Below are 11,624 nucleotides of genomic sequence, written 5' to 3'. Positions count from 1 at the left end.
CAGAGGGTTGTCTTAGGTGGAGGGAATTGATTACGATGAGACTTTTTCTCCTGTACCAAGGTACTCATCGATCAAATCTATTTTAGCACTATCAACATAGATGGGATGGATGATACATCAAAAGGATGTAAAGAAAACATTCCTCAATGACGTGATTGAGGAAGAGGTGTATATTGAGCAGCCGAAAGGATTTGAGACCTTCAATAGAGAGTCACATGTGTGCATGCTCAAACGAGCGTTGTATGGACTGAAACAAGAACCCCGTGCTTGGTACACCAAGATTGACAACTATTTCCCTAGGTTGTGCTTCACAAAAAGTGAAGTAGATGCAAACCTTTACCATATTGTGATTGAAGGTAAATTGTTGATTATAGTATTATATGTCGATGATTCGATTTTAACAGGTGATGAGAAGTTGATTACATCTTTCAAAGAGGATCTTGCAAGAGAGTTTAATATGAAGGACCTGGGGCTTATGTGTTACTTTCTTGGTATGGAAGTATGGAAAGGAGATGAGGAAATGTTTGTCTCTCAGGGAAAGTATGCCAACAGGATACTAAAGAAGTTCCACATGGAGAGCAACAAACCCATGGAGACTCCTCTAGCAGGTAATTGGGGGAAGGAGGATGATACTTCAGGTGAAATAATGGAGGCTACTATTTATAGACAACTTTTGGGTTCACTTATGTATTTGGTGAACACATGAAAAAACATGTGTTTTGCAGTTAACCAGCTTAATCAAGCCATGGTCAAGCTAACCAAAATTTATTGGAAGGAAGTTAAACATGTGGTGAGATACCTCATAGGCACCACTCATTTTGGTCTTTGGATAAATTGACAAAGGAAGTGAAGCTTCAAGGCTTTAGAGATGTTGATTGGGCAAGGATTCCATCTGACAGGAAGAGCACATAAGGGGGAATATTCAGTATTGGGTCAGCAATAGTTTCTTGGTACAACAGGAAGCAGAGATCAGTTGCAATGAGTTCAGCAGAAGAAGATTACATGGTTGCTATTCAAGCAACTTGTGAGGTTATTTAGATGAGGAAGATCCTTTTTGGGTTGTTTAGTCAGCAGATGGATCCAATAGTGATTTACTGTGACAATCATAGTTGTATCAAACTCTCTGAGAATCCAGTTTTTCATGATCGATCCAAACATATTGACATCTGGTATCACCATCTAGAGATTGTGTGCAGAGGATAATCATGTTGTTGGAGTACATTCATACAGAGGAGAAGGATGCAAATATTTTGACAAAGGCATTGTTAAGATGAAAATTTGAGTTTCACAGAGGCAGGATCAGGGTAACAGATAATCCCTTTCTTATTGTGAGGGAGTGTTAAAAATAGAAACAAGACAATCATAATTTAATTTGTCCTTGAATTAAATTGTGAATTAAAATGTAATTCTATTCTCATAGCAAATTGTAGCAGTTAGGTAAGTTAAGTTAACTTAATTGGCTCAGTAAATTCGAGTTGGATGTCTATCTAGAGTCATGTAGAGTGATCCCTAAATTTTAGGGCCCATGTTGAGTTCCTATTGAGTTGTAATTATTTAATTTTGTTTAATTGAGTTAAATTTAGTTAAACTAGTTCTAACTGTTGGAGGAACTAGTGAGTGGTCGAGTGAATTAAATTGGATTTAATTTACATGTAGTGATCAATTAGATAACTGATAATTCACTCAAAAATAACTCATGCATGTCAGTTCAAAGGAAGACCCAGTTGAGATTAGAGTTCAAGAACAATGTACTATCAGTTGTAAAATCTTCTAAATAAAATTGACAGTGCATGCAATCAAAGGAAGGCCTATGGATGGATTGTGCAGTTATGAGTGAGGAATTTCCCAATTAAATATGGTCTATTTACCAAAGGAACAATGCAAGGAAGTAGGGGCTTGGCAAGTAGCATATTTGGATAAGTATTGGCTTGAGCTAGTTTGTGAAGCAATGAGTGAGATTGTACTTGTGTAGAGATTGTTCAGGTTAAACAAGCATTGCATTTTCTTCTCAGATTTTCTAGTTAATGCAATATACAGATAGCAAGGTTTTTTTTAGCGGAGGCTTTCCCCATGAAATTATTGTGTTATGTGTGATTGAAATTCTTCCTTTTCTGTTTCTTGATTTCATCGATCAATTTTTGTTTCCACTTATGAGTAGAGTAGATTCAAGTCAATTGTTTCAGCATATTACAATCTGCAGTTTGAAGCTACAAAAAATTTCTACAATTTATTATTTAATTGTTTAGTCACTTAAAAATATTTATTGAAAAAGAGAACAATTATTGGTAGGATACGTAGATTCTACTTTATTAATAATTTTTTACAACTTATAAATCAAGTTTGTAATAATTCCTTTTCAAAAATTTAGTTATTTTTTTATTTTATAATGAAATAAATTTAAGCGATTAATTTATATAAATAAGTCTAATATATTAATTTTCATTTTTTGTAATCAAAAAATAGTTTTGATTTTTAAATTATGAATAATAGCATGCTTATAATATGTTAATGTATATTTTTAAAATGTTTTAGTGGTTGTAATCAATTTTGTTTAAGGTTTATATATAGATGGAGTCATTGTTCATGTGAGGTGGCATAACCTATGGGACAATGAATTTAGTTGAAGTATAAGACAAAAGGACAATCACAATTCCATATGTCTGAACAAATTGTACTGTGGTGTATACATTAATATAATCAATTTAGTTAATTATATTTATTAATTAAATTGTTGTCAATTGGGTTTTTTATGTTGATAGAAAATTCATATTCATTGAATGGAAAGGTTTCCGGGTTTATTTACATTTTGTTGCCACATTAAATTGTTCAAAATATTAAAATTGTTGATCCTTAAGGAAAGTTCATTTTAAAAATTACATGAAGGTTGGTCAACCATGTTTTATAAATTCAATCATGATCAGTTATATATAAAATTAGGCATGGCCATCCATGGTTAATCATGGTCAACCATGGTCCAATGTTGCATTGTGACAATGATTTTCTCAATATGGAAATCAATCATTGTCTCAACCATGCTCCTATTGAGATATCTAGGGCATTGGTGTTAGTTGGTTTCTCTTTCATTAGTGACTACTTGTGAATTCTTTTTACTTCCTTAGATTAGGATCTTATTCACATTAGATTATTAGTGTTCTTCTTCATCAAACAATAACCAATGCATGAACATAAATACACAAGAGACACATCATGTAGGTTATAAGCCAAGACCAAAACCTCTCACTCTTTGAGAGGAAAACCCAGTGGAGACGAATGTCAAGACCAAGACCCTTGACCTATTAGCCACTCCAAGACCAAGATAGTAGTTCTCTATTCTTGACTTCCTCTTCCTCTTCGACCTTCTTCATTCTGAGATCATCTTATTTAATGACATGTATATACACTAGAGATAGTACTGAAACATGTCAATGGAATGTCAACAAATCACTGTGATATTGCACCGAATATGTGGTTTCCATTACTGAACTGTGTCTTATTTATTACACTGAGACTTTCTCATAGAAGTCCATACTTCTTGACTGTAATAACATATGAACTTGACTATAATTATTTATCCATGTCCAAACATCTGCCTCTGTGTTTTACCATCCTAATTTCAAAGATCTGAAATGTGATCAGTCCTTAAACAAGTCTTCATTGTCCCTTCATCATTTTCTAAGTTCCATCTAAACTAGTGTCTCCTATCTGTGATCTGAAATGATCTCCTTTCTATGATCCGAACTTCAGAGGAATCCTGAGCTTGACTGTGATAACCATCTGAAATTACCTTAGAAGAATACAAACTGTCATGACTATAATGATCACCAAAATTCTCAAGGATGCCTGAGTTCTGTTCACTTTAATTACCCACCAAATTGCAGGGGTATCTGAATTTCTGAACTTATATAATGTGGATCCTTACAAGCCTATATATAGTGGTTTGTCATATGTATAAGCCGATATGAGAGATTGAACCATTGTGTCTTCAATATATGAGCTAACATGAGTTATTTAATTCATCTTGTAGGCCGACATCAAGACGATTGTGCTTGTCTTTTGGAGGGCTATTTTGACAATCCTATAAATTAGAATACTTTTGACATATCTTCATACATTACATATGACTCTTTGACAAACCCTAAATCTCTCAATGGGAGCCAACTAGAAATAAAAGCTCTTGCTCATGAAACCCATGAAGAAAGGAATTACAAAAATAATTTTATTCTTTTTATTTCATCATTTACAAATATCATAATTACATGTCATTATGAAGACCGAACCTAGTTACATTTTACAACACTCCCTCTTAACTAGGGAGGTATTCATAATGGTACTTGGTCATTCTCAATCTAAAGAATTTCTCATAAGAAGAATTCGGATTTGTAACTCATTTGTATAGCATCATACCAACCAACATTTATATAGCAAGGGCCTGACTAACAACTCTATCTCTCCATAAGATCAGAGAAAAATGTTGGCAAGACAAATGATTTATAGGCATCCTCATCATTGTCCCTCTCAGAACATACCCCATCTAGGTTCTCTCATAATATGATCTATGAGGATTATTGTTTTCTTGGACTCCCTAGTCCCCAAAAGAATATCAATCCCCCACGACTACTCTTCCATGGGGTTCCTTATCTCATCCCACAAGAGCATCGAATTCAAAATGATTACACAATCCTCCCTTCTATCTTCCCAGGTGAAGAACAGGAAAACATATCTATCACTCCTTCTTATACCAGGAGGTCTTATTCCATTAATGTACTCATTCCTAACATAGAGGAATGCACCTAAGCTTCCGGCTTAGGAATTTCAAAGTTTCTTCCATGTAAGAAACTTCTTCTTAGGCTCCCTCTTAACCAGGTACCTATAGTAGCTCTTCATGTGGAGATCCTAAAACAATCAGTTGCATGAAGAGCTCATTTCTTCGATGTCATGAGTTTCTTTTAAGGAGTCTTAAACTTTTGGGAACTTCTATATATAGGGCACAAATCATCCATCACTTTTGTCGATAAGTTATTCATGTCCCTAACTCATAAGAAAGTGATCCATCAGATTTTCCATCTAGATTTGCTTCATGTTATTCTGCCTTCATGCCATATTTCCAGAAGAATGTTACATCCTTCCATATGGGATGCTTGGAAGTCATTCACATATCTTCCCTTTTACAATTCTACATAAGCCCAACCAAATATTAGTTCAAAAATAATAAATATACACTTCAAATTAGAATTACCTTTGTGATGATCTTTCACCGTGACATCTTCCTGTAAGTATCATCGTCATGTATGCCAATTGACACATCTCCCATAGATGTTCAATGTCAAGGGTCTCTATATTTTTCTGACTTCCATCAGCCTTCACATCCTTCAGAGAGATCTTCTAGTCAAATCATCTTGGACTTCGGAATTTGAATGCCTTATTCCTTCATTGCATATTATCATTGTCCTTTTCTACTGATTCATTCCCATGGAGTCCCAATAAGAGTTTCTCAATCGTAGTCAACCACCACATACTTCATGTGAGGACATATTATGTTGATTTCATCTAGTGTGACTCATGCCTTCCAACATTCTTTCATAAGAGGATATTCCTTTCCTTTGATCATGTTAGGTGTGGAGCCTGATTATCTTCTTTATTTATAGGTATTGCCACATTGGACCCCCTTTCGTAATGTGGCAGCAATGCCACACGTAAAATGTATGCTGCAAGGGGGGTCCAGGGGGGTGGCTACAATCTTTGGGAGCCCCCACCTTGCAGGGGATCGGGGGAAACGCCCCCGAAGCTAAAAATAGATGTAAAATTTCCTTGTAAAATGTTGTAATTTCATAGTCAATCTGGGTCGTTCATTAGGCAGAGATTTAACGGTAGAAGTTATGTTTAATTTAGGGTTTTTTGCCCTAGAAGGCAACCCCTCGCTATATATGAGGAAATTGTATTGTGTCTATGCAGATCTGTATTCTGAGTGAGGAAAGAGATATGAGATTGACAGCGAAGAGAGAATTACATCAATTTCGTTGTAGGTTGTATCTCTTCAGTTTGTTGGATAATATAAAAGGAAGGACTAGTTGTTTCTCCATAGATGTAGCCCAAATTGGGTGAACCACATATATTTGTGTCTCTTTTTTTATGTGTTTTCTATGTTTATGTTTCATTGCTCCGTAATATATAATTTTCTAACAATTCATGCTTCTCAAAACAACAGTAGTGATCCTTGTTACCTGCAACCATACAATACTACTCTATAATATTAAATACAAGGATACATACCTCATTTTACCTTTAGGTCATATGGGATTCTTTCATCATCTTCCTTGATTGAAAAGATCTTAAACCCATTGATCTGCTTCATCTTTCATGTCATCATACCATCATCCCATGAACTCCACAAGTTGGAGTTCCTGATGAAACATTTGCTTCCTTTCTTGATTGGTGAATCCTCCAATGAGAATTCCATCTCGCATATCCTTATTCAACAGATGTTTCCCTTTTAAACTGATGTATGATGAGACTTTTCCTGGATGACTTCTTCCCTTGATCTTCCAATCAGGTCACCATGAGCTATATCCTTCAAAGTTGGCTACCATATATTTTGTTCCAGCGGTCCTTCATGTTTCCTATGGTGATGTCATGAGATCTTACTTCTAATTCTTCTCTTCCTTGGACTTCCTTCTTTCAGCTTCCTCCAATTCTTCCATGAAATGGACTTCTTCTCTATCCTTCTTTTTATTGTCCTTCTTAAGCTAAGGACAATATTTCCTATAATGTTCATAGTCTTTGCATTATATATCAATGATGATTATCTTTTTTCCTATATCTTGTAGATGAGATCTTATGAAATATCCTTCATCCTTTGATATCTTTACTTTTCTGTAGATCAGATCTAATTCATGTGACCTTCTTTATCGTACCTTTAGAGAATGATTTTATCATATGCATCCTTTTTGTGTCTCCAATATTTCTATATGAGGGGATATTTCATAAGTATCCCTTTCCATGAATTTAGAGGAGACCTTTTGATATGTTCAATGACTTCAACTACTTAGAGGACTATGTCTAGCCTCCTTATTCATGCAAGGAATTTCGATGACCCGTCCAATTTATAGAGCTCCTTGCAAACACGAAGTAATTTTACCAAATTGATTAAAGAATTAAGATACTTACTTGACAAGCAAAGATGAACTCTTCTACTTGATAACCTTGATGATGGTTGAAGAATATGTATTAGAGCTCCCTCTTGGATGATCTTCTTCCAAACGAAAAATCCTTTCTTCAATAGAAAAAGGTTGCTCCTTTTGATGAGGAAGATTTGTTGCTTCTTTGGATGAACTTATTCTAGGGCAAGGAGAGGATCCTTGCTTGCTTTATAATTTTGAAAATAGTGACAATGCCTTTTGTCCTTCAATGTACTTCAACTTCTCTTGTAGTGTAGATCAGAAATGCTTCTAGGGTTTCGACTTTTTCCAAGAGGATGTGATCTTCATCTTGCAAGTCCTTCAAGCTATCTTGCCTTGTAGATAACTTGATGAGGGTATTTGTGGCCTTTTGATGATAATTATAGAAACAAAAGCTCTTATTTTTTCAAACTACTTCTTCAATCTAGGATTTGATTCTTCAATTTGCTTTGATGCCTTCCTTGAAACTTGATCCTTGAATGTATCTTTGATTAGATTCCCTTCCTTTGACTTCAGTAACTTAGCTCTAATACCATATTGAGAAATCTAGGGCATTAGTGTTAGTTGATTTCTCTTTCATTAGTGACTACTTGCGAATGCTTTTTACTTCTTTAGATTAGGATCTTCTTCACATTACATTATTAGTGTTCTTATTCATTAAATAGTAACCAATGCATGAACATAAATACACAAGAGACACATAATATAAGCTATAATCCAGGGCCAAAACCTCTCACTATTTGAGAGGAGAACCGACAAAAAATCTTCTTATAGAGATCCCAATTGATGAATGCCAAGACCAAGACCCTTGACCTATTAGCTACTCCAAGACCAAGACACTAGTCCTTTGTTCTTGACTTCCTCTTCCTCTTCGACCTTCTTCATAATAAGACCATCTTCTTCAATGAGCTATAGATACACTAGAGATAGTACTGAAACATGTCAATGTAATGACACCAAATCATTGTGATATAGCACTAAATATGTGGTTTCCATTACTGAATTGTGTCTTCTTTATAACACTGAGACTTTGTCATAGAATTATAAAATTCTTGACTATAATAACATCCAAACTTGACTGTAATTATTTATCCAAGTCTAAACCTCTGTCTCTGTGTTTTACCATCCTAATTTAAGAGATCTGAAATGTGATCAGTCCTTAAACAACTCTTTGTTGTCCCTTCATCATTTTTTGAGTTCCATCTGAACTAGTGTCTCCTATATGTGATCCGAACTGGTCTCCTTTCTGTGATCTGAACTTCAAAGGAATCCTGAGCTTGACTATGATAACCATCCGAAATTACCTTAAAATAATTTGAACTTTCGTGACTGTAATGATCACCGAATTCTCAGGCATGCCTGAGTTCTGTTCATTGTAATTACCCACCAAATTGCATAGGTGTCCGAATTCCTAAACTTTTGTAATGAAAATCCTTACACACATATATAATGGTTTGTCATACATATAAGTTGACATGAGAGAATGAACCATTGTGTCTTCATTATATAAGCCGACATGAGTTATTTATTTCATCTCGCAGGTCAACATCAAGAGGATTGTGCTTGTCTTTTGGAGGGTTATTTTGATAGTCCTATAAAATAGAATACTTTTGACATATCTTCATACATGACATATGACTCTTTGACAAATCCTAAATTTCTCAATGGGATCCATCTAGAAATAAAACTCTTGCTCATGAAACCCATGAAACAAGGCATTACAAAAATAATTTTATTATTTTTATTTCATCATTTACAAAGATCATAATTACATGGCATTATGAAGATCGAACCTAGTTACATTTTACAACAGGTCCAACATTGCATTATGACAAACATTGTCTCAATATGATAATCGTGGTAAACCTTGGTCAATCATAGACACTAATCATTAAGCTTGGTAAATCATATTCAACCATGTTTTATAAAATTAAACATGGTAAACCATGGTTAATCATAGACAACCATTGTCAAACGTCACATTATGACAAATATTGTCTTCATATAAAAATCAACGATGGTTAAGCATGGTCAACCATGGTCCAACATCACATTTTGACATGGATTGTCTCAATATGAAAATAAACCATGGTTAAACATGTTTAATTTAGTGTTTATAATATTTATCTTACGGATTATATACCTTGGGTTTATAATATTAGTCCCTTGGGTTTATAATATCAATCCTTGGGTTTATAATATCAATAATGGTCAACCATGGTCAATCATAGATAACCATGGTCAATCATGGCCAACCATGGTCGAATGTTGCATTGTGACAATGATTGTCTCAATATGAAAATTAATCATTGTCACCATGGTCCAACGTCACATTATGAAAAATATTGTCTCAATATGATAATCATCATCAACCATGCTCAACCATGGTCAATCATAGTCAACCTTAGTCAATCTAGTCAACCATGTTTTATAAAATCAAACATAGTCATTCATGCTCAATCATGGTCAACCATGGTCAAATGTCACATTGTCACAAAGATTGTGTTGATATGAAAATAAACCATGGATACACATGGTCAACCATGGTCCAACGTTGCATTGTGACAAGGATTGTCTCAATATGAAAATCAACCATGTTTATTTTAGTGTTTATAATATTTATCTTGGAGTTTATAATATTAGTCCCTTGGGTTTAATATTATTCCCTTGGGTTCATAATCCCTTGTGGTTTTAGTGTAAATTCCCTGGGTTAACTATTCCCTTGGGTTTATAATATCCATCATAGTCAACCTTGGGCAGTCATGGTCAACCTTGGTCAACCATGTTTTAAAAAATCAAACATGGTCATCCCTGGTCAATCACGGTCAACCATGCTCAAATGTCACAGTGTCACAAAGATTGTGTTGATATGAAAATCAACCAAGGTTAATCATGGTCAACCATGGTCAAATGTCGCATTGTGACAAGGATTGTCTAATATGAAAAGCAACCATGGTCAACCATGTTTATTTTAGTGTTTCTAATTATTATCTTAGGGTTTATATACCTTTGGTTTATAATATTACTCCCTTGGGCTTAATATTATTCCCCTAGGTTCATAATCCCTTGGGGTTTTAGTATTAATCCCTTGGGTTTATAATACCAATCATGGTCAAACTTGATCAATCATAGCCAACCATAGTCAACCATGGTCAATCATAGCTAATCATGGTCAACTATGGTCGAATGTCACATTATGACAATGATTGTCTCAATATGAAAATCAACCGTGATCAATCATTGTCCAATGTCGCATTGTGACAAATATTGTCTCGATATGAAAATCAATCATGGTCAAGAATAGTCAACCATGGCCCAATGTCGCATTTTGACAAGGATTGTCTCAATATGGAAATCAACCATGGTTAACCATGTTTATTTAGGGTTTATAATATTTACCTTAGGGTTTATGTACCTTGGGTTTATAATTTTTATCCCTTAGGTTTATAATATCAATCCCTAGGGTTTATTAATCTAAGGGTTCATATTCCTATGGTTTAATATTTTTCCCTTAGGTTTATAATCCCTTCGGATTTTAGTATTAATCTGTAGGGTTTATTATTCCCTTGGGTTCATAATATCAATCATGGTCAGCCATGTTTTATAAATTCAATCATGGTCAACCATGGTCCAACATCGCATTGTGAAAAATATTGTCTTAATATGAGAATCAACCATGGTCAACCATGCTCCAATGTCGCATTGTGACAAAGATTCTCTCAATTTGAAAATCAAACATGGTCAAGCATGATCAACCATGGTCCAACATGGCATTCTAACAAGGATTGTCTCAATATGAAAATCAACAATGGTCAACCATGGTCTAATGTTGTGTTGTGATAAGGATTGTTTCAATACGAAAATAAATCAAGAACGATCCTTATTTTGATAAGGATCGTTCTTGTGGACAAGACCGATCTCCCTAGTATCAACTGATATCTAGCGACAAGCAGAACAATCAAATCTACCTTTCTCTAAATGTTGCGATTTATAAATAAAAACGAAGAGGTGTTTTAGACCCTACCTTAAGTCCAACACTAGTTTGTGGCAGCCACGCTTCGACCGTTCGAACAAGTTTCCTTTAAATAACTTGCAAACACAAACAAGCACACATAAAATAACACATGCATAGCCAATATAATAAATCATATTCATCATGGTGATCAAGGAATCCATGAAATAAACCATAAGAGACAGCTTATTGAGAAAAATAAACTTGATTGTATTAACTTTAAACAAAGAATAACTTTACAACCTTGGTGCTTTGATGTTGTACAAGCTCCTCCCAGGGTCCAAGCAAAAATCTCCTCTACTTTGACAAGCTTCACACTCTCCCCAATGAGGTCAAAAGGTGTGTAATCTCTCCTCTCAAGCTCAATTAGGAAGTCTAAATTCGAACAGCATTTACCCTCAAAAATATTCAGCTTTCAACCTCCCTAGTAACCAGCC

The sequence above is a fragment of the Pinus tabuliformis genome, chromosome 5_2, assembly GCF_031772625.1.
Source record: "Pinus tabuliformis cultivar Carrire ecotype Pingquan chromosome 5_2, CPIR1, whole genome shotgun sequence".
NCBI lineage: Eukaryota > Viridiplantae > Streptophyta > Pinopsida > Pinales > Pinaceae > Pinus > Pinus tabuliformis.
Note: the sequence above shows the minus strand (reverse complement) of the source record.